Source organism: Mustela lutreola, chromosome 5 (genome assembly GCF_030435805.1).
Source record: "Mustela lutreola isolate mMusLut2 chromosome 5, mMusLut2.pri, whole genome shotgun sequence".
In the NCBI taxonomy this organism is placed as follows: domain Eukaryota; kingdom Metazoa; phylum Chordata; class Mammalia; order Carnivora; family Mustelidae; genus Mustela; species Mustela lutreola.
Window position 1 is genome coordinate 10887605 of NC_081294.1, and position 25073 is coordinate 10912677.

Sequence of the window (25073 nt, forward strand, 5' to 3'; positions counted from 1 at the left end):
GGGTCAATGATCAAAGAAAAAATTGGAGATAAATGAAAATGAAAACACATTGGCCCCCAATCTCTGGGACACACTTAAAAGAGTTCTAAAAAGGAAGTATGTAGCAATATAGGCCTACCCCCCAAAAAACAATAAAAAACTCCAATAAACAATAAAACCTTACACCTAAAGAAAGGAAAGAAGAACACACAAAGCCCAAGGTTAGTAGAAGAAAGAAAATAATAAAGATCAGAGCAAAAATAAATGATGTAGAGACATAAAAAAAAAAAAAAAATAGAAAAGAATCAATGAAACCAGGAGTTATTCCTTTGAAAAGAAAAAACTGACAAACCTTTCGTCAGACTCATCAAGAAAAAAATAGAAAAGATCCAAATAAATAAAATTAGAAACAAGAGAGAAGTAACAGCTGACACCACAGAAACACAAAGGACTATAAAAGCATACTTTGAAAAATTATATGCCAAAAAACTGGGCAACCTAAAGAAATGGATAAATTTCTAAACACATACAATCTTCCAAAACTGACCTAGAAAGTAACAGAAAATCTGAACAGACCAATTGCAAGCAATGAAATTAAATCAGTAGTCAAAAAACTACAAAAAAAAAAAAAAAAAAAGTCTAGGACCAAATGGATTCACTAATGAAGTCTATCAGACACTTAAAAAAGAGTTAATACTTATTCTTCTTAAACAATTCCCAAAAACAGAAGAGAAAGAAAAGCTTCCAAATACATTCTACAAAAGCAGCATTACTCTAATACCAAAACCAAAGACAGCACAAAAAACGAGAACTACAGGCCTATATCCCTGATGAACATTCCTCAACAAAATATTAGCAAACTGTATACAACAAATACATTTAAAAGATCATTCACCTGGCTAAAATTAACAACTCAGGAAATGACAGATGCTGGTGAGGATGCACAGAAAGGGGAACCCTCCTACACTGTTGGTGGGCATGCAAGCAGGTGCAACCACTCTGGAAAACCACATGGAGGTTCCTCAAAAAGTTGAAAACAGAGCTACCCTATGACCCAGCAATCGCACTAATGGGTATTTACCCTAAAGATACAAACGTAGTGATCCAAAGGGGCACATGCACCCAAATGTTTATAGCAGCAATGTCCACAATAGCCAAACTATGGAAAGAACCTAGATGTCCATCAACAGAAGAATGGATAAAGAAGATGTGGGAGATATATATATGGATATATATATATAGTGGAATACTATACAGCCATCAAAATAAATGAAATCTTGCCATTCGCAATGACATGGATGGAACTAGAGGGTATCATGCTTAGCGAGATAAGTCAATCAGAGAAAGACAACTATCATATGATCTCCCTGATATGAGGAAGTGGAGAGGCAGTGTGGGGGGTTTGGGGGGTAGGAAAAGAATAAAATGAAACAAGATGGGATCAGGAGGGATACAAACCATCAGAGACTCTTAATCTCGCAAAACTAACTGAAGGTTGCTGGGGGGAGAGGGGTCGGGAGAGGGTGGTGGGGTTATGGACATTGCGGGGGGAGGGGTGTGCTGTGGTAAGTGCTGTGAAGTGTGTAAACCTGGCAATTTACAGACCTGTATCCCTGAGGCTAAAAATACATTATATGTTTATTAAAAAAAGAAAAATTTAAAAAAAAAAAAAAGATCATTCACCATGATCAGGCAGGTGGGATCTATTCCTGACATGGAAGGATGATTCAGTATTTGCAAATCAATCAATGTCATATACCACATCAAAATGAAGGATTAAAGTCATATGATCATCTCAATAGATGCCGAAAAAGAATGTGCTAAAATACAACAATGATTCACAATAAAATCTCTCAATAAAATGGGATTAGAGGGAGTATACCTCAACATAATAAAGGCCATATATAGAAAACCCAGAGCTAACATCATCCTCAATGGTGAAAAACAGAACCTTCCATTTAAGTTCAGGAACAAGACAAGGACATCCACTCTCATCACTTTTATTCAACACAGTACTAGAAGTTATAGCCACAGCAATCAGACAATAAAAGGATGTGAGAGGTATCCACATTGGTAAAGAAGAATAAAAAGTCATTACTATCCACAGATGACATAATACTATACACAGAAAATTCTAAAGATTCCACCAAAAAACTACTAGAAGTAATAAATGAATCCAGTAAAGTGGCAGGATACAAAATTGATACCCCTAAATTGGCAGTATTTCTATTCACTAACAACAAAGTTGTAGGAAGAGAAATTTTAAAAACAACATAATTTACAACTGCACAAAAAGAATAAAATACCTAAGAATAAATTAACCAAAGAGGTATAAGATCTGTACTCTGAAAAATATAAAACACTGATGAAAGAAACTGAAGATGACACAAACAAATGAAAAGATATTTAATGCTGGAAGAATTTATATTTTCAAAATGTCCCTATAACCCAAAGCAATCCATAGATTCAATGCAATCCCTATCAAAATACCAACAGCATTTTTCTCAAAAGTAGAATAATACTAAAATTTGTATGCAACCACAGAAGACCTAGAATAAGCAGAGCAATCCTGAAAAAGAACAAAGCTGGAGGTATTACAATTCCAGATTTCAAGATATAATACACGGCTTCAGTAATCAAAAACAATATGATACTTGCTCAAAAACAGACAAAGATCAACAGAACAGAATAGAGAGCATAGACATAAACTCATACTCATATAGTCAATTTATCAAAGGAGGCAAGAATATACTCTGGGGAAAAGACGGTCTTTTCTGTCAGAATACTAGACAGCTACCTATAACAGAATGAAACTGGACTACTTTCTAACACCATATACAAAAATAAATTCAAAATGGATTAAAAATATAAATGTGAAAATTGAAGATATAAAAATCCTAGAAGGGAACACAGGCAGTAATTCCTCTGATATCAGCTCTAGCCATATGTTTAAGATTAATCTCCTAAGGCAAGGGAAATAAAAGCAAAAATAAGGTATTGGGCCACATCAAAATAAAAACTTTTGCACAGCAAAGGAAACCATCAAAAAAAAATAAACTAATGAATGGGAGAAGAGATCTGCAAATGATATAACTAATAAGGGGTTAATATCCAAAATGTATAAGGAACCTATACAACTCAACACACACACACACACACACACACACACACACACACACACACACACACAAAAGCCATCTGATTTCAAAATGGTCAGAGGACCTGAACAGACATTTTTCTAAAGATGACATACATAAGGCCAACAGATACATGAAAAGATGCTCAACATCATTAATCACCAAGGAAACACAAATCAAAACCAGAATGAGTTATCACCTCATACTCGTTACAATAACTAAAATCAAATCAAGAAAGAGCAAGGATTGGTGAAGTTGTGGAGAAAAAAGAACCCTTCTGCACCATTTGTGGGATTGTAATCTGGTACAGCCACTGTGGAAAACAGTATGGAATTTCCTCAAAAAAATTAAAAAGAGAAGTACTGTATAATACAATAATTCCACTATTGGGTATTTACCCAGGGAAAACACTAACTTGAAAAGACAGGCACCCTTATGTTTACTGCAATATTATTTACACTAGCCAGACACGGAAGCAACTTGAGTGTTCATCAATAGACAAACAGATAAGGAAAGTATGACATACATATCTATCCTTAGACACACACAAGGGAATATTATATGGCCATAAAAAGGGATGAGATAATGCCATTTGCAACAACATGAATAGACCTAGAAGGTATTATGCTAAATGAAATAAGTTATAGTTAGAAAGATAAATACCATATGATTCCACTCATAAATAGGATCTTTTTAAAAAATGAATAAATGAACAAAAAGCAGAATCAGAAATAAATACAGAGTCAAATTGATGGTGGCCAGAGGGGAGGGAAGTAGGGGGTTGGGCAAAATGTGTGAAAGGGAGAGGGATATTTAGGCCTCCAGCTATGGAATGAGTAAGCCACGGGAATAAAAACCAGAAGGTAAGCAATACAGTCCATGATAATGTAACAGCAATGTAATGGGATGGATGGTGGCTATACTTGTGGTGACCACAGCATAATATACAGACTTGTTAAAACACCAAGTTGTACACCTGAAACAATTGCAAAATTGTGTCAACTATACTCAAATTTAAAAAAAAAATACATTTAAAGCCCTTAAAAAAGAGTTGAACAAATTAGATCAAGAGAATACTTTAAAATGATGGCTTTATAGAAAATGTACATTCCCTGAGAACTTGTTTTCCATAAATTGCTAAATTCTTCGGGCATCATATGCAAGTTCTCCAATGCTTTCTGTCATTTCTTTTTTTTTTCCCCTTTCATGTCATTTCATAGCATTATTTCCCACTCTTTTTTTTTTCAACTTCTAGTCACTTTTATTCCTTCTTTGTAAAATTTGTATTAGAAATACCTTAATTTTATAAAATTATAATAAGCCACATGAAAAGATGGACAAACAGTATAAACAGACATCATAGAAAAAGAAACACAAACTAGTGGTTGACAACATTAATTATCCTCCAACTTGTACAATTAAAAAAATTACACAAACTTTGCTGAATAATTCAGAGAAGACATAGGTGACAAAATTTATATTTTAAATTAAACTGACTGAGTACTTTTGTCATTTACAGTGTTACTTTCTCTTACTATAAAAACAGTATATTTCATTACAGAATATTCAGATTAACAAGAAAAAATAAAGAACATCCATAACACCAGCCACTTGAAAGCATCCACTATGTACACCTGAAAGTGTCTTATACATTCCAATTGTTTCTACCAAAAAAAAATACTGTTTCCACCAGATCACCTGGAGCCCCAGCTATTTATATTCAATGAATGCCAGCAACAATTTAGTCCATTAAATCTACAAATTGTTTTCCTGCTTCATCTTCAATCTGTAATATCACGCTATTCTTCGAAGCATCAAGTCACTCTGATTCCTCTCCATGCACCCCCAGTATATAGGGCTGGCAGGAGAGCAGGCTGGGTGGTACCAGTTCATGAACCAGCTCTGGGGTGCTCCTGCAGGAGCTTTATCTCTAGGAAATTTTAAACTTTTACTTAATTAGTAATTGTTGCCTTTAAGGATTTCAGTGTAGTTCCTAGCAGTCAAGACTCTTTGGAGAGGAGGGGAAAACCTTAGGATTTGTTTTTGTACTAGAGATAGACAGTAGAAGAGATAGATAGATAGATAGATAGATAGTAGAAGAAGCTTTCGCCTCCTACCATAGACCCAAAAACCAAAAGAAGTGAAAAATGAAGATGTGGGGAACTAACAATAGAGTCAAGAATAGAGCCAAATTAAACAATAATAAGGATGAATTAGGATAACTGGAAATGACCCGATGAAAGCCAAACTGTATTTAAATATTATGTGCTCACAGAAGACAATAAATAATCTCCCACACACCCTAAATTTCCCACAGGTGGGAAAAAAGCTAATAAAACTAAATCAATAGCAAAAACTATAAAGTTTGCTTGTGAAAACATGAGTGCATTTTGCAGGAAAAGAAAAAGAATTGACCCAAAGAGGGTCTTCCAACATTCAAACATCTAGATAAAGTTTAGAAGCCACAATCTTAATAGAAAGAATTATTTGTTGACTTAGTCACTTATTCATTCATTATAATTTCTGTGTTTTCAAGTACATGACTACTTTATGAGGTAGCTCTGAGAGCACTTACCTTTTAATTAAGACAAGAGCTTTACTATCTTACTGTACAACTTTAGCCCAATGAGACAATCAGTGGAGAATCCTTCAAGATCTAAATTTAGGGCAATGCAGTGCACTGGGTGTTTGGAAATGTTGAATCACTATATTATACTCCTGCAACTAACATTACACTGTATGTTAACTAACTGGAATTTAAATAAAAACTCTAATAAATGGGCACATATGGCATGAAGCACGGATGTAGTACATAAACAATGAATCCTGGAACATTGAAAAAATAAAATTAAATTTTAAAAAAACTCTAAAAAATGAAAATAAATAAATAAGTCAATTGTAGCAATGCATGATCCTGAAATCCCACTCCTGCTTATATATCCAAAGGAAATGAGAACAGGATCTGGAATAAATATCTGTACTCATGTTCACCGCATTATGCACAACAGCCAAGATATGGAAATAGTTTAAGTGTCTGTCAACAGATGAAAGGATAAAGAACATGTCCTGTATAGAGAGACAATTCTGTAATATATATATTCTGTAACATATAGGAAGAAATATAATAATACATGTATTATACACACACAGAGAGAAAAATTATTCAGCCATGAGAAGAAAATCCTGCCATCTGCAACAACATGGATGAAACTTGAGGGCATTACGCTGAGTGAAATAAATCTGACAGAGAACAATACTGTATGATATCAATTACATGTAGCATCTAGAAAAGGAGAACTCATAAACACAGAGTAGAATGTTGGTTACCAGGGGCTAAGGAATGAAGATAAAGGGAAGATGTTGGTAAAAAGGTACAAACTTCTGGTTATAAAATGAGTAAGTTCTAGAGATTTAATATACAACATGGTGATTATAGTTAATAATATTGTATTATATACTTGAAAGTTGCTAAGAGAATAGATCTTCAAGGTTCTCCCTACAAAAAAGATATAATAACTATGTGATGTGCTGAACATGTTAGCTAGCACTATGGTGGTAATTATTTCACAAAATACACATTGTACACCTTAAACTTACACAATGTTATTTGTCAATTATATCTCAATCAAGCTGAAAACAATAAATTAATAAATCTGGGCAAAGCCATGTCCATTCATGATTGTTATGGTGTCCAAGCCTAATCATCCCTAACGGCACATTATCATCTTTGTATCATCCACCTTTCCTCTCACACTGACCACTACTCCTATAAGCAGAGAGCAAGTCTTTCTTTCCCCCACAACACTTGGCAAAATACCTGCCAGAAAGCAGACTGATATCAGACGAATGTCAAGAAAAACCAAACTATTCACTCTTTTGCAAATGCTATGAGTATGGTACAATTTTTAGCTACTGACTGTAAAGGTAACTGAAATCTCCATGACAAAACCATGAACTAACCTGGACTGAAACACCCTAATGAATTTTAAATCATCAAAGGCATCCTATTTTTATCTTTCTTCCAAAACAGAGCTTGCAAGGCACTTACAAATTTGAATAGACTTCTTATTTATTTGCTTTTTCACATTGTTGGGTAAAAATGTGAATATATGGTAATGGATTTCATTGATTTCTGTCAAGCTGGACAACAATTCGTAGCATTAGTCTATCCTTTCAGGAAGAAAGGTAAGAAAGCTGTTGTATCAAGCCTTCTTCCTTGTCAGCAAAATATTGGGAAAATATTATTCTGCATTGACTTTAAAAATGATGAGAGGTACATATCAGGATTCAAGCCACTAGTGGCTGAAGCCACTAGCAATACAGCTTGTACAAAGAGGTATTAAAAAGAACTCTCACTTACCGGCTATTTCTAAGCAGACGGGGATGCTACAGGAATCCATCAACCAACTCCACGCAACTATTCTTGTTCACAAATGATTGTCCGAAATTCCGGGGAAGAGATTCCCAAAGGCAGTTGCTGAAAGGCAGCAACACTGCGGGAACTGCCAGGAAGCAGTGCCTGAGGGAATCAGCTACCCCACAGTGTGGAGCACTCCCAGTAGTTTTAGACTCCGGTTAGACACCACTCCTTTCAGTCAAAGAACAGAAGTGCACTTCAGAGAGGATAATTCAGCTACTACTAGAAGACGATTATTATACTGCTTTAGAGATCAGACAATTCAAGTTAAGAGGGAAAGGATTCCTGGGCCTTGTGGAAAGATTCTCAAAAATATATTCTAGTGGGGCAACATTAACCACAGCAGAAGGGGATTGTCCCAAGTGCCAACACCTTGACTCAGGCTTAGTCAGGCTTGGAGTTAGTATCCAAAGTCCAAACATGGAGCCCTGTGCTGGTCAAGTGGTTCTAGTCAAAGCTTTGTGAATATACTACATGAACTAGCAGACTATGTGTGGCTGGGTGGCGAGATACTCATGGTGACGCTGTTTCCAAAATATCCATGAAAATAACATCTCCTATTAGTTCTGTTTTCCAACCAAAGACAAACAGAAAATCTGAAGTTCAATCAGGGCCAGAACTATATTTCTCTAAAAACAATACTTCAGGGGCACCTGGGTGGCTCAGTGGGTTAGGGCCTCTGCCCTCAGTTCAGGTCATGATCCCACGGTCCTGGGATCGAGCCCCGCATCCGGCTCTCTGCTCTGCGGCAAGCCTGCTTCCTCCTCTCTCTCTCTCTCTGCCTGCCTCTCTGCCTACTTGTGATTTTTAAAAAGCTTTAAAAAAAAAAAAATAAAAATAAAAACAATACTTCAAACTCAGCAAAATAGCAGAATCAGAAGTCCTCAGAATAATGCTCTCCTGCGCATGACTCTTACCACTAAAAAACTACAGTTTGATAATTTTTCCAGTTTCCTGTACTCATTAGAGTAAAAGCCAGTGGCAAAATACACGGAGTCTCTTAATACACTTTGGAAAAAGGAAATCACACTAGAAAGTTTTATCCAAAGAGTCACACAGGTATTCCATGGAGTCACCTCCTGGGAAAGGATGGCCCAGACTTCTCCAAGCATAACACCCAGTTTAAAAAAAGACAGGGGTTGGGGGAGGAGGTGGGGTATAAGGACATTGTAGCTTTCACTGCTTTTCTTCCCCGAGTCAAAATATCTGTGAGGATGGCGACTATACTTAATAATCCTGTATTATATCTTTGATAATGATGAGAGTAGATCTTAAAACTTCTCATCATACACACTAACTCTGTGCTGATGGATGTTAACAAGGCTTATTGTGATGGTCATTTCACTATATATACATATAACAAATCATTATGTTGTTCAAAAACTAATATATCATATGTCAATTTTATCTCAAAAAAAAAAAATCTGTGATGACATATTCCTGGCAACTTGTACATGATTGATGCAACTTCCGTACTGAAGGATTCTACTCCCCTTCCCTTTCTGTAAACTTGGAAGGCAAGAGTTTTGAGTCAGCAGTTCTATTCGACACTAACTTCAGCCACTTCCTCAAGTTATGTGTGCATCTCTTGCCTCCTGGACTCTCCTCCAGGCCAACAAGTCCTTTGCCTTTTATTACCACAACAGCTTGGCCCATCAGCCTTGGTTGAAGTGTGTGCCCCCTGTGTGCTTCCAGGATTCAAACAACATGGCTTAGATGAGGCCACTGGTGATGTATATATAGCTTGTACAAAATAGGGAAATAAAAGGATGCCATCTCACAGGATGGACTTTGACATCCTTAATGGCCACAGGCAGAGTTGAACAATGCAACCCAAAGTACAAGGAAATGAACTCTCTGTTGAGTCAACTTTGAGCGATGGTCAGAAGGAAACAGGAGGGAACCAAAGCCTACCCCAGTATGGACTCCATGCTCTGTTCGCATGGGCTTCTTTGTCTTCTGGTGCTGAGGAAATGCACCTCCAGGCCCCAACTGTGTCTTTTCACAGCATTTTGTGATGCAGCAGCTGGTCTGGTAATGCATCCCTTCACATCTCTGCTTACTTTCCCCTCACTCTCACTGCCTCGGTGTTGCACCTCCTAAGTAATACATGAATACTTTAAATCCTTGCCTCAGACTTATTTTCTAAGAAACCAAGGGTAAAACTCAATCTATGAAGTTTCACTTAAACTTGATTTTTCAGTTATTTTGTTCATCCAAATTCTAGACTTAAAATATAACTGAGAGTAAGTTCAAATTAAGTGTGTCAAGTCCTTGGGGAAATATTGGGATATATATGTATATATATATATATATATATATATACACACACAAACTCACCAATTTTAAATTAAAGAAATATCCTTGGAAAGTTTTATAATTAACTATCTTCCTTCAAGCACTCCAAACAGTGTTAATAAAGACTCACTCTCAAAAAATCGACAAAGCTAAAATCAAAGATCCATCTCTGAAACTGGGGTGAACAACCAAAAAATTGTCAAAGGTTATTACTTCTCTTCATCAACATTATAGAAAAAGAGTATAGGTGACATGCACAATCCCCATTACAATGAACTTCATAGTCTTGACAAATTTATATCTTGGGGCCCAAAACCTGCACTTTTCTTACGTGGCTGGAATTCATAGCCTCGGGCAGCTGGAGATAAAATAGCTATGTCCAAACTCTCTAAAATGAATTAGCAAACATAAACAACTGCTCTAAACACAGTTAAGAAGTTGAAAAATAACATGAATCCTCTGAACAAGTGATTCTTTGTACAAATTGTACAAATTGTGTAATTTTCTTTTGGAGGGTGATCAGGATATTTGAGAAGGAAGGAGATGATGAGAATCAGCTGTGCAGTGTTGGGCCCTGGGGATTCAGAGATGAATAATAAACAGTCCCTGCTTTTGATAAGAGTCCGATAAAAGAGAAGAGACAAATCAGAATTCAGAATTCATTGCAGTTAAGTATTGAAAGTAATACATTTCGTGTTATGGTAGTACAGATGGCAGTTGCTAATCCAACTTAGAGGAAGTCCGAGATATCAGTAGATGTTCTAGTTAACATGCTACTGTTAACTTGTTTGAGGTATGAATTTTCTCAAGGAAGGAAAGTAAGAGGTTTGGTTTGGGATATGCTGCCTTTAAGGTACCACATCCAGGTACAGACAAATGGAAAATCAGGCCTGATGTTCAAGAAATACTTCTAGTCTAAAGAAGGAGATGTCAGTAGGAAGGACACAGACTAGAGTTGCATGCATACATGAGAACATCCAGGGACAGCATATGGGGGGGGGGGGGGTTGGGAGAAGATCAGAGCCCAATTTTGGAACCCCCGCGAACACAGCTATTTGGGATGAACAGAGAATTAGAGAAAGAAAAAAGGGAAGAGTAGTCAAAATTTAGGAGGAAAACCAAAAACATACATTATCTCAAGTGAAAGTTGGAAAGTTTCAAAGAGAGAGAATGTGCTCAGCAGTTTCAATGCTGCTCCACTGTCCACAGAAATAAGTGACCAGAGAAAAGTTACCGTTGGATTTGGCAGTGAGCAGGTCATGCTGAGAGGACTTTTTCAGCATCAGAAGTGACCGAAGCCAAGTTGCAAATGGCTGAAAACAGAAAGGCAGGCAAGAGAGTGGAAAGGGTGATGAGTGACTAGTGTGAAACAGTGATACCGCATCATCACGCTGGGTCGGAAAAGGAAACTGCATCAAATACAGTTGCTGTGTGTGTGACAGCTTGTTGTCTCTTCCTGGGGTCTGCATCACCTCAGCAGGTCTGGTCCCTCCTGCAGTCTGCTGTTCCTGGGAGCCCTCTGCTGGTTCCCACTTAAGTATCTTTAGGGACCATTCTGGCTTCTGGGGCCACCTGGGATTTACACACTCAGCTCCCTTTTCATAGGCTTCAAGCAGGAGCACTGGGCTGGAGAACAGGACACAGGCACTCGTGGTTTGCCTCCAGTTTCCCAAGACAGTTTGCTGCTTCCTGCTTTGCCTCCTGTTGCCCTCCAGCTGCTGCCCCCTCCAGATGTTAAAAAACTGTGGCCACCACCACACTCTCCCTCTCCACAGCCCCCAGCCTGCTCCCCTTCCTGCAGGATGATGACAGGGCCCCTGACAAGAGAAGGCGGCTGTAAGAGGGACACACATGCGCCTCTACCAGGAACCGCAGAGGAGGAAGAAAGAACTTAGCTACAGGTGTCTAACCTCTGGTGTCGTTTCAGTTACTTTTCAGTATTATTATTCTCTAGTCCCTCATTTATCATCTACTAGCATTGTATCAAGTACCGTGATATGGAAACTAACGCTTGGATAGAAAAGACAGACTTCATATATGGTAGGATATCGACCTCTACAAAACTGTGCCAGTTGTATGTCTCTGGCTGTCAAATCCATTTTCCACTCTTCCTCTAAGGAATTTCACTCCCCAGTTCCCCTTGGCACCTGGATTCCACATGACGGCAGCCAGGGAGAGGCCCCAGCCAAAGACCTGATGGAGGGCAGAGGATAGAACGCAGGAATCTCTCCCTCTCTGACTCGCTTCACGCAGCTCCCCCAGCAGTGGCTGTGTCTTTCTTGTCACTGCAGATTCACCATGCCACTGCCATGGTTCTCTCTCCCTGAAGGTGAGCCTGGGTCCCAAGTTCTGGTCATACCACTGCCCCCCACTGTCTCTCCAGTCTTACGTGTGAGCACAGATCTCTGCTGTCACTAATCTTTTCAATGCATCGACTTCCCCACTTGGCTTCTCAGATCTTCCACTACCCAAGAACAAATTCCCTAAATTAAACTCCTTTTGTTTAACCATCTAGAATGGTTTCTGTCCTCTGATTAAACCATCACAGAGAAACCACCATAACCAGATGTAGGAAACATAGTTTTAGGAGGATTACTAGCAAATATAGAGGGAAATATCTCTATTAGCCTTCATTATCACACTTCCCTACCCAGCCCAAAGTGACAGAGACACTATGTTCACAGTGTCCTCCCTAGTGAGAAAATGTAAATGGATTTAAAAGCAGGAAAACGTGAATTCAAGGAAAGACAACGCCATGAAGGACAGCAACACGAGAAGTCAGGGCTCTCAGACAATGAGGGCTGGTGGTCCTAGATGCAAATTAGTTCAGGGAAAAGGGGGACATACCAGAGGCTGAGAGCTGTCAGAAAGGGAAAAGATGTCAAGATGAGATGCATAGGGAAATGTGCAGAACAAAGTCAGAGGAACCGAGGTGAGGAGACTGCTTAGTGAAGTTAAAATCTCTGAGATCTGTGAGGTAAAAGGACACAGGGCTCCACGGAGGGACAGAGAGAAGGAAAGACTCTACTAGAAAATAGGGAAGGGGGTTGGTTTCGTTTTGTTTCGTTTTGTTTTGTTTTTAACATCAAGAAGAAACAGCAAGTATACTAAATGGTTCAAGTCTCTGCAGATATAACTGGACCAATGAAGCCTATGTTTAAACAACTTCACTCATGGAACCTTAAAAATAAAACAAAATAAAAACAAATTCCTGGACTCCCACTCTAGAATTACTGAAACAGACTGTCTAGGGGGTGAAGCTTTGACTCTGATTTTTAAAGAGCTCCCCACACAAAGTTGAGAGGCCCAGCTGAAAGGATTTCCTGCAAGACCTCGTGGGCAGGACGAACACTAGCACAGTTGAATCATCTCCCAGCATGGAGGAGTAGAGGGAAACTTCTTTAATAGAAGTGAGGAAATCTGTCTGATACCAGAGATCCCAAGAATTAGAAGAAACATTTCACAGTAAGTCTTTCTGGATACTGTGGACAGTGATAATGTAAAGTTGTTTCCAGCAGACCTGGGTAAGCCTTCTGTTTGACCACTGCCTTGAGATGAACCTGCCTCATTCCAGCCCAGAGTAAGAGTTTGGTATCTATGCATACTTCCTTGTTTAGGATGTACACGTCTATGGATCTCCTCCATTTCTTTTTCCTGCATTTGTGGTTTGGTCCTGAAATAATTTTACCTAACTTTCCTCACCATGGCAGTTTCTTTTAATTCTCAGTTGGAAAGTTCTGGAACATTAAACAAAACAAAAAGGCTCTTTGAAAAATATTATTTTATAGAGCTATTTGCTGCACTTATTTTACACACAGAATGATGATTACTTCTCCGGGCTTTTTTCCTCCCCTTCCTTTTTTTTGTTTAGAGATAACTAGATAAGCAATTTTTAGAAAACAGTCACAGACACCCATTACTAAATGCCTAGCACATTCGGGGAAGCTTCAAGACCATTTGTAACACTACTGAAGACATTTTCAATAACTGGCACAATTTTGAAATGGAAATTGCTCTTGGTGTTAAATTTTAAAAGCAATTTTGTTTGGAAATATTAGTGCAGTCTACAAAGAAAAATCAAATCATACAGCTAAGGGGACTAACAGCCTTTGAAGCTTTAGCGGTAGACTGGAGATTTCTCGTTCTTTTCTTTGTGCTTGCTTGCCTTCCTTCCTGTCTTCCTTCTTTCCTTTGTTCTGGTAGATATGAGGAACGCAGGAGTGAATAAAACACCTATTATATCGGCCTTTATGGAGCTAGAATCCAATGAGACAATTAGATAATAAGTAAAGAATTCTATCCAAAAAAGTAGTTATAAATGTGAGTGCATCTAAATGTGGGATTTTACACAGGGATGAGAAGTTTCGGTGCCTTTCAGACGCGTAGGAGAAAAGATAGGTAGACGGGTGGTTAGAAGGTAAAAGTCGAAAGACAGGTTGTGGTTAACAGATTACAGGCTGAAACTATCCTGATTCAACGCTATTTCCTTTGCATTATCATTTGAAATGGCCTGGATGAAATTTATTCTTTCAGGTAATAATCACTAAGTAGTTAACATAGCGGTAGTACATATATGGTCTTCACTGGCCTGGTCCTTCGTGTGAGTGAAGGGGAAAGATGGGTATGTTCGAAATGGTGAAGTAGAAAGCCCTATATAAATTCAGACCCAAGATGAGATCCGAGGCAGGGACTGATGCCCGAGTCCGACGGAGAAGATCAGGAGCCCCATGCACAGGGTTAGGGAAGGTGGAGGACATGGAGAGGAAAACGCATTCCGATGAGGGAACAACCGTGGGTTTCCCCAGCTGTCTGGAAGGGACGCATTCTCACGAACCTTTCCTAAACCTAAATGGCCTAAGGAAAGACGCAATTACCATTAATTTAGATGGGGAAAAGTTTGAGCATTCTCAACCCCAAAACTCACCTCCTTTAGGTTTTTCTGATACCTTCGGTCACATCTTGCTAACGGACGGACGCACACAATAAAAGGAGACAAAGCCCCGAGGCTCGCAGGCACAGTTCAAAGCCCCGAGGCTGGAGGCCCGGACCCTGGGAGCCGCTCCCGGGGAAGGGGCCGCCTGCTGGCAGGCGCACTGCCTCCGCCAGGCCCGCTGCAGAACCAGCCAAAGCTGCACGCCCTTGCCGCCCCCACCTCTCACCTTACGGGACAAGCCTCTTCGGATTTCTTACCCCAAACCAGTAGGGTGGTCCCCCCACCCCTTACCGCGGGGAATACACTCAAAGACCCCAGTCAACACCCGAAGCCACAGATGGAGCCGGACCTCCTGTAGAGTACGCATTTTTCCCCAGACAGACGTCGGTGACCAAGTTTACCTTGTAAGCTGGGCACAGCAGAGGAGCAGCAGCGAAAGATTAACGTGCTGGACTCACCCTTCTTCTGGCGACGCCCCAGCCAGGAGACGCAGTGAGGGCAGTGACGCGGCCGCGGGCACCGAGCGCGGTTCCCACTGACCTTCGGACGCTGCGTCAGAAGGAGGCTCATCTGCTTCCGGGTCACGGTTGACCGCGAGCAACGGAAATGATGGAAGCGAATCCCCAGATCCGGGGAGACTCCTGATGCAGGTCTTCTGCAAAATACAAGTGGCCTAAACAAACTTTCGAAAAGCAGGGATAACAGTTTACCAAAGCAAGTATCCGCCGAGAAGAAAGGCAGATCCCGGCATAAATGGGGCTGCTGTGAAGTCACTCAGGTCAGAGAGCCACTCAAGATACTGACCGAAGCCCACATCAGAGGGTGGGTCTATGTATATATGCTTATCAGTATATGCATATGTATACGTGCATAATAGACAAATATTTATTAATTAGTATGTAAGATGCAAAAATACTAAAAATTTTAGCTAAAACAGACTCATAGCATGAGAATAGGTAAGAAGTTGAGCCAAACTTTAGGGAATTTAGAAATTGAGAAGGTAAGAGTTTAAATAAAACTGGACAAGTTCCCCCCCAATACCCCTTTCTCTTGTGGCCTTCCAACCTTTCCCCACCTCTTGTTATTGTATTTCCCCAAAAAGCTATTATTATCACCATAAATGGCCCAGACTATGACTCAAATCAGTTTTAAGGTATATAGAAAGTTGACTAGCAGTTCAAATTTTCTAATACCCAACTATCCCATTTTAAAGTAACCCTCAAGGAGGTGAACCATGAGAGACTATGGACTCTGTAAAACTATCTGAGGGTTTTGAAGGGGCAGCGGGCAGGAGGTTGGGGAACCAGGTGGTGGGTATTAGAGAGGGACAGATTGCATGGAGCACTGGGTGTAGTGCAAAAACAATGAATACTGTTACACTGAAAAGAAATTAAAAAAAAAATTTTTTTAATAAATAAAAAATAAAGTAACCCTCAAAAAGAAGGGGAAAGTCTCATTACTGTGCATTAGTCCATTCAGGCTGCTGTAACAAACTACCATAGACAGGGTAGCTTAAACAACCAACATTAATTTCTCACAGTTCTGGAGGTTGGAAATCCCAAATCATGGGACCAACAAGTTCAGTGTCTGGTGAGAGCCTGATTCCTGATTCCCAGATGCAAGTGCCCCTATGTTTTCCAACATGGAAGGTCCTAGCGAACTCTATGGCATCTCTTTCACAAAGACACTAATCCCATCAGGAGGGCTCCACCCTTAGAACCTAATTACCTCCCAAAGTCCCAACCACCTTGCAGGTTAGGATTCCAGTATATGAATTTAGGGGGAACACAAACATTATATACCTGAACTAAAATGGAAAAAAAATGTATCTGCATAGTTTATATGATCAACATCAACTACAGTCACCAAATTAAGAATAAAGCACTAGGAATGCATCTATGTGTATTAAATACCCTTATCAAAGAAATAATCCATCATTAAGGAAAGTCTTTTACTATCATAGATAGAAATATGCTTTCTTTTTTGCTGGTGCATTTAAGTATTAGCTCTTTTGTAATTGTACACCTCCCAAGGCTACATAAAAAGTCTAATTATTCCAGAAGTAAATAAGACAGAAGGGTTTTCTTACAGAAATGATTCTTGAAAATGACTTAAACTTCAGCACAGTTCCTTAATTATTCATTGTTCTTTGTTTCACTCATCAGCCCTTTTCTCTTTGTCTCACAATGAAGAGCTAACTTTCCAAAAGGGAAAGGAAAAAAAGCACTTTGGAAAAAGCACATAATCTCTCTGAGCGTGGAGCTCCTCCTATGCAGAACGGGAGAGCAGCCCGGTTGGGGTATTGCCTGCTACTGTCAGGGGGCGCCCCAAGCAACTCAGTCTTCACGACTTGGAGGTGACCATCCTCCCATTACAGGTAAGGAAACTGCAGTTGAGCTACTTGCCCATCAACACAGGGGAAGGGAGGAGAACATGGGAAGGTTCAAGTCCAGGGACTTCAGCACCGTTTGTGCCATGTGGCATCATCCTGTATAATCAACAAGTCAACCTCCTAGGATTCTTCTGCAGACCAAAACAGACAAATTACGTGAAGCATTTATTACCTTTTAAAGGATTACACAAAAGTAAGTTATCATTTTTATTTAAGTGAGTGATGAAATGAATATCCAGGGCTATTATGAATGAAATTACCTCAAGACCTTCACCCTTAAGTTGCCTGATTGGAGGGGCACCTGGGTGGCTCAGTCCGTTAAGCATCTGACTCTTGGTTTTGGCTCAGGTCCTGATCTCAGGGTCATGAGGTCAGGCCCTGCACTGAGCTCCACACTGAGCAGGGAGTCTACTTAAGATTTTCTGTCTTTTTCTCCCTCTGCCTCTCCCTGCTCACATGTTCTCTCTCCCTCTGTCTCAAAAATAAATTAATAATAAGAATAAAAATAAGAATAAGAATAAAATAAAAGTTGCCTGATTTGAGATGTCAAATGGGAGGGGAGAAAAAAAGATAGACTTTACATGTTTCACAATACCATAAAACATTATTACGGACATTATAGCTCACTATGAGTAAAATAAAGCCTTGAAAATATGTGATACCTTACAGCTTTGGTGGTCTGATTAAATCAGACATGAAAACAGTAATCTCTTTTGTGAGTAAGATTATCGTGGGTCAGGCTATAAAATTTTTATTTTAACTCACTTCATATTTTAGGTCAGATGTAAGTTACCTTTAATATATATTATCTGTCACTTCCTAAGAAATTTGAAATCAATTTTTTCTAATTCATTTGAAAAACTGTGCTGCAATGATCAAAACTAATTGTTCAATCTTTAATTTAGATTTATTCTATCAATAAAGAAACATAGCAACCACAAATTTTTACTTTTATTACTATTTCTTCTAACTTCAGTACTTTAAGAGGTATTTCCAATTTTCTTTTTTTTTAATTTATTTTTTATTTTCAGCATAACAGTATTCATTATTTTTGCACCACACCCAGTGCTCCATGCAATCCGTGCCCTCTATAATACCTACCACTTGGTACCCCGACCTCCCACCCCCCTGCCCCTTCAAAACCCTCAGATTGTTTTTCAGAGTCCATAGTCTCTCATGGTTCACCTCCCCTTCCAATTTCCCCCAACTCCCTTCTCCTCTCTAACTCCCCATGTCCTCCATGCTATTTGTTATGCTCCACAAATAAGTGAAATCATATGATAATTGACTCTCTCTGCTTGACTTATTTCACTTAGCATCATCGCTTCCAGTCCCGTCCATGTTGCTACAAAAGTTGGGTATTCGTCCTTTCTGATGGAGGCATAATACTCCATAGTGTATATGGACCTTAATAGATTTTATTTATTGACAGACAGAGATCACAAGTAGGCAGAGAGGGAGAAAGGAAATCAGGCTCCCCGCTAAGCAGAGAGTCCAATGCGGGGCTTGATCCCAGGACCCTGGGATCATGAGCCAAAGGCAGAGGTTTTAACCCACTGAGCCACCCAGGCACCCTTCAAATGGTTTTCCATCATTTACTTGTAATTGTGGCAGATGAGCCACACCCACCTAAAATATCATTGCATAACATTCATAAAAATAGAAATGTATGATACATAGTTAAATATTTATATGGATATATTAAAGTCACAAAACAAAATAAATGTTAGAAATTGTTCTATATCAATGTAAAGCATCATAGTTTTATTACTTTCAATCTTGGAAACAGTTTGACATCCATGAAACATTCATTCATGGATTTCAAAATAGTTTTATTCCTTATACTGTGTCATATTTTAGACATTTTATATTCTTTTGCTATAAACTGCTTGAAGTCACCAAAGTAACTCGAACTTTGTTGAGTATTACTTTAACAAGCAAGAAGTTTGTGTGGCAAGTTGTGGAAAGTCTAATGGTATTCAATCAAAAGGACAAACAATACAATGTGGTAATATTGAAAGGTTCATGAAAGGTACGTAATTATAAATCCTCTGGTGGTGTTGGTTCTTGGCTAAGTAATTTCATTTGTGGGTAAACCTCAGGTAAACTAGAAACATTGAAGAAACTGCAGAACCAGATTCCAACACAACAGTAATTATTTGAAAGGCTATAATATATAATTTTTTCGAGAACTAAATGATATTCTAATATTTATTGTATTTAAGGATGAAGTAATAATTATAAGAAATTGACTGAATGGTAACTATGTTTTAAGTACTTACTAAAGGCTTTATGCCCGTTATAGTTAGAAATAAAGAAAATCGATTCAGTTGCACATACAAGTGATTTACATAGAGTTAGGAAATGAAATGGGTCATTAGGAATCTGTGTTCAGTCTGGTGATGTTTGATGATATTTTATTCCAGGAAGCTAAAAATCCTCCTATTTGGCTTTTTCACTAAGGCTAACAATGATTAATAGGAAAAGTGGACATGAAAGGCACCTTATTAATATTAGCCACTGCCTAAAACACTTCCAAAGCAAAATTCCTGCTGAAGCCGGCACAGCTCAGGCTGAAACTTTCCAAGGCCTTGATTTTCCTCCTTGCCTGGATTGCAGTGGAGCCCCCAGTGGTGGATGTAGTGAAGCACAGCAGGGAGAAGAAATAAAACAGACTCCAAGGGAACCACAAGTCACTTACTAATATCACAGAAGAGCTGCCAAAGAGGCAGAGACAAGCTATACCCATGTGAAATACCATAGAATAATGGTCATAAAAAAAGAAATGTGTAATACATATTTTAAAAATTAAAGCCATTTTCATTATGTTTTAATGTACAAATGACTTTTAATTTGGAAGAGTAAAGCAGCCAGAAATCATTCCATAGGGGTTCTATCCTAGCTGGGGAAGTGTGATAAGTAACTTTATGTATCAACTGGGCCACACTTTGGTGCCCACTTCTTTGGTCAAATAGTCTAGATGTTGCTGTGAATGTACTTTGTAGCTATGATTTTCATTTATATTCAGTTGGTGTTAAAGCAGTGAGCGCCATCCAATCAACTGAAGGCCCTAAGTGCAAAAACTGAAGTTTCCCAAGAAGAAGGAATTCTGACTCAAACTTGTAACATAGAAACCCTGCTTGAGGGGCCCCTGGGTGGCTCAGTCAGTGAAACATCTGCCTTCAGCTCAGGTCATGATCTCAGGGGCCTGGGATCAAGCCCCACATCAGGCTCCCTACTCAGTGGGGAATCTGCTTCTCCTTCTCCCTCTGCCTCTCCCCCAGCTTTTGCATGCTCTCTCTCTCTTTCTTGCTCACTCTCTCTATCTCAAATAAATAAATAAAATCTCTTAAAAGGAAGGAAGGAAGAAAAAAAAAAAAAAAAGGAAACTCTGCTTGGGCTTCCCAAACTCCTAACAGGCCCTGCAGATTTCGGACTTAAGACTACAACATAACCCAAATTTCCGTTCTACCTGTATTCCCTATAGATTTTGAACTTGTCAACTACACAATCATGTAGGCCAATTCCTTTGAGTATATATCAGTCAATCAATCTTTAAAGAGAAGAAAGAGCAGAACTCTGAATTATGTGGAATGGTTAATTTTGTAAGGTAGAGAGGGGACATTTAAGAAATATTTAAATATTTAAAATATATAAAAATATATTTTATAACCTATGGATGACATATTTATTTTCACCTGGTTAAAAAAAAATTGCTTAAAATGATCATATTTGTGACTGTAAAAGAATTCATAGTACATTCCCATTAGCAGAACTATTTCTAACTCACAATGCATTAAATCTGGTAATGTAAGAATGAATATGTATGAAAACTCAAAAGACAAAAATAATAAAGGTAAGTGATTATAATACAACCAAAAATCTCCTAAACTACTCCTAGGTCAAAGAGGAAATTTACATCTCTAATTACAGAGATCTTTGAGAATGTGGTGTATACCAAATGGATGTATTTGGCTTCACACTGAATGTGCCCCCCTAGTGTGGCAGTATTTGGCAGTGGGGCTTATGAGAGGTAACTGAATTGGAAGAGGTCTTGGAGATGGGACCCCATGAAGGGACTGGTGCCCATATTAGAAATAAAGAGACCAGAGCCCTCTCTTGAACTTATGCAAACACCATGAGAAGGTGGCTGTCTCCAAGCCAGGAAAAGGGCCCTCACCAGAATCTGACCATGCTGCCACCCTGATCACATATTCTCAGCCTCCAAAACTGGGAGAAATAAGTATTTATTGTTTAAGCCACCCAGTCTATGGTATTTTGTTACCATACCAGTAATAACCCAGGCTAAGACACAATCATCCTAATTTTCTGCTGAAGTGAACCAACAAAAAGAGAAAGTGGCTGAGAAAATTGTATACCATTGTGGAAAAGTCAGGAGGCATTTTAATTCCGCATTGCAATGTCAAGGAATGATAACTTTTAAATAATGCAGTTAAAATGAGATTATGAGTAAGAAACAATGTCAACCTCTTCCACCACTGGCCATGTCAGGAAGAGAGACCATTGAGGACAAACATCTACCCTGAATTGTTCCTGCAAAGAGAAATTATCTGGTCAAAAGTTAATTTTTCAGGAAAGAAAAATGCAAAACTGTACCTCTCATACAGGTGTAAAAACGAACACGTTATAGATTTTGTTTAACTCATTAATGAGGAAGCTGAAGAGGTGTCACAACCAGTTTCAGGAGTTAATATTACAATTCATTTACATTATACAGATAAGAATTCTTTCACATTGCTTCTAGTTACCTGCAACTCGAATAGTTATAACACAGCTCCCACAGAATCCGAACCATATGATGTCATATTTAGAAAATAAGTAGAGGGGCTCATGGGTGGTTCATTCGGTTACGTGCCTGCCTTTGGCTCAGGTCATGATCTCAGGGTCCTGAGATCGAGCCCTGCATTGGGCTCCCTGCTCAGTAAGAAGTCTGCTTCTCCCTCTGCCTCTCCTCGTAGTTTGTGCTCTCTTGCCCTCTCTCTCACAAATAAATAAAATATTTTTAAAAAGAAAACTAAGTAGATGCTCCAGCAAATCGTTTGTAGATGTTGAATTTAACAGCTCTGGTTATAGTGACTTCTATATAATATGAATCATGTGCTACAGTAGATTTCTCTCATCCCTATTTAAAAGGTCATGATATTTATCCATTCAAGTTGAATGCATTAATATTTATATTACAGGCTGAAGAGAAAACCAGAGACCACTACAACAAGGCTGTTTATAATTTCTTTTCTTGAACACCAAGTTATCCTACATCCATCCTAAAAGTCTGCCCTAAACTATATAAACTATACAGGAAAGCTGAGAAATCTTCAGACATGAAAAAAGACAAAAGAATGATAAAGAAAACTTATGTGCGAGCTGAACATCCTTCTCCTGTTCACTCTGGATTTAGCATTTTTTAAGAATCTGATATTTTTCCCCTCCATGTGCAAATTCTTAATGAGTGCGAGCATGAGCATTTGCTTCTTTTACTTGCCCTGGCCTGGATTTCTAGACATTTTAATATTTGCAATAAATTCCTTTGAGTTGGAAGCGAGAGGTTTATTCACATAGAAAAAGGTTCACAAAAGTCCAGACACCCTTGGTTACTTGTAACTATTCATGATTATATGTGGATAGTGGAATTGCCGTTCTTCTTATTTTCTTATTTTTGCTTTATTTATTTCCCATGTTTTCTACAATGAAACTACCATGATTCAAATTGAGAATCAATAATTTTTATCTGAAAATTTTTAAAGGCCACTGGGAAATTTCGATGTCTCTTAGAAGCTTATGTTTGTTTCATGTGAAGGTACTAGGCTGAAAGCCTTAGGCCAGACATTAATTGATGTACTACTCATTAAAGACCTGTATAGTTTATAATTCTAATAACTAGCTATACCCTTCTCATGCTCAGGGAACACAAGTCCCACTCACTCCATCTCCAAAAAAATGATGGGTGTGTTCCTTATGCACTTTCATCAGCTTCTTATAGTTATAGAATTAATCATCGCCAACATCACCATCATAGCTAATTAATCATGTTCTATGTGCCAGACTCCATTCTAGCTAATTTATAGATAATTCACCAATCCTCATAACAATCCTACATGGTATGTGCTAACATCAATCCCATTTCACAGATGAAAACATCAGTTTGGAGAGAGGTAAAGTTCCTTGCTCTAGATCACACAGCTAGGTAGTGCTATAATTGAACTAGATACCAGATGAGAGACTCCAGATCACACACCCTGAACTCCCAACCTCTCTGTCTTGCTATTGTGTAAAGCACATGAACAAAAAGAAGAGGTGGGAGCAGCACGAGCAATGTGAAGGTCACACACTTAGAAGCGAGCAGAAACAGGCAACATTCTCCTGCACACTAAAGTTCCACTGATGACCTGTCCATCTTTCCTGGCATGAGTACCTAACAGTAGGCACCATATACCTTGACCTAGAGGTTTTCTGCTGGGTCATATTTATACATCAGACCAAATGGCACAGGGGTTAAAAATGCTCTGAGTTTTTGAACAAAAACTTTTTGAACAAAACCTTTATGTATGATATAGGCACACAGAATAAAAAGGTGAAGTCTATGATCAGAGAACACCCTGGGATTTTAGGGCACATCCTGCCTTCACTCAGCTACTATCTTCCTTCTAGCTCCGCTTGCCTTCTCCAACTTGAATGCCATTTTCAGTCACTTTACAACCTACCCAACCATGACCAACCACATCATCTTTCCACCATGCCCAACTTACCATTTACTGACCCCAGGAAAGCTGACCACGTGTTCTTGTTTATTTCCCGCTCCTACTTCTGACCTGCCAGGAATTATGAGAAACAAAATAAAGTCATGACAACTGGCTTGATTAATCTCATTAATCAGATTATGTTGCCCTCTCTCTCACAAATAAATAAAATCTTTTTAAAATAATCTATATAATATGAATAATATACTATAGTAGATTTACTATATATACTATATACTATAGTAGATTTCTCTCATCCCTATTTAAAAGGTCATGATATTTATCTATTTTAGAAATGCTCACCACCAGTTTTCATTCAGTTCCTCATTATTTCCCTTGCCCATAGTAAGTAGCAGGTATCAGAGAACATTCCCGTCTCCCCACCTCCTTCCACCTTTACTTCCTCCTCCACACTCAGCAGATTGCCTGAATCCTATTCTTAGAAGGTTAGGGCTGTCCACATTGAGTCTCCTCCGCTTCCATTCTAGCCACCACAAAATCTGTCTGGCATTCAATCTCTAGGTATTTTTGTCCCTGCTTTCAAGAAAAGACATCAATCCCTTTGACTGCAATAGTCACCTCTAATTGAGCTCTTTGCCCATCATCTTTCTGTATTTCCTTACTTTACTCTTTATCCCTTTGCTCTTGGAAGTATGTATTGTCTCCCTCTTGACTTTTAAATTTGGCCATTTCCTGCTATTTAGGCCAAATAAGGGTTACTAGCTTTCTGGTTTTCTGTATCTGAACCTTAATGTTTTTGCTCCATGTCTTCCTCAGTCAACCAGTTCTTTATCACATTCATTTATTCAATAAATATGGATGTGCACTCCTAGTATCCAACTCTATTCTAGTAAATAAAGTAGGCATAAATACCTGTCTCTTGACACTTACACTATAGGGGGAAACAGGCAATAAAATGGACATAAAAGTAAAATATACCATATGTTAGATCATGCACAGAAGAAAACTAAATCAGGAAAAGGAGATCTAAAATATCAGGGGATAGGAGGTTGAAGTGATGGAGAGACTAAGGAAGAAGCACTGGGAAGGAGATTTTGAGTCAGAGCCTAAAGGATGGAAAAGAACTTGCTAGCAAACATTTAAGGCAGTGCTCCGGATAGGGGGAGCAGCAAGTGCAAAGCCTTGGAGTTTGGTGTGT

At 38.7% G+C, this 25073-nt stretch overlaps 1 long non-coding RNA gene across 2 annotated transcripts; it reads left to right on the top strand.

Annotated features, from left to right (window-relative positions):
* The first annotated feature begins 15280 nt into the window (after positions 1 to 15280).
* On the top strand, positions 15281 to 22670 carry LOC131831298 (uncharacterized). Of its 2 annotated transcripts, none has more exons than XR_009353586.1 (3): positions 15281 to 15586; positions 16930 to 17141; positions 22361 to 22670. It is a non-coding gene; the product is annotated as an uncharacterized LOC131831298 (long non-coding RNA). The 2 variants fall into 2 exon arrangements; XR_009353585.1 differs by lacking the exon at positions 22361 to 22670 and adding an exon at positions 19620 to 19909.
* Positions 22671 to 25073: the final 2403 nt, after the last annotated feature.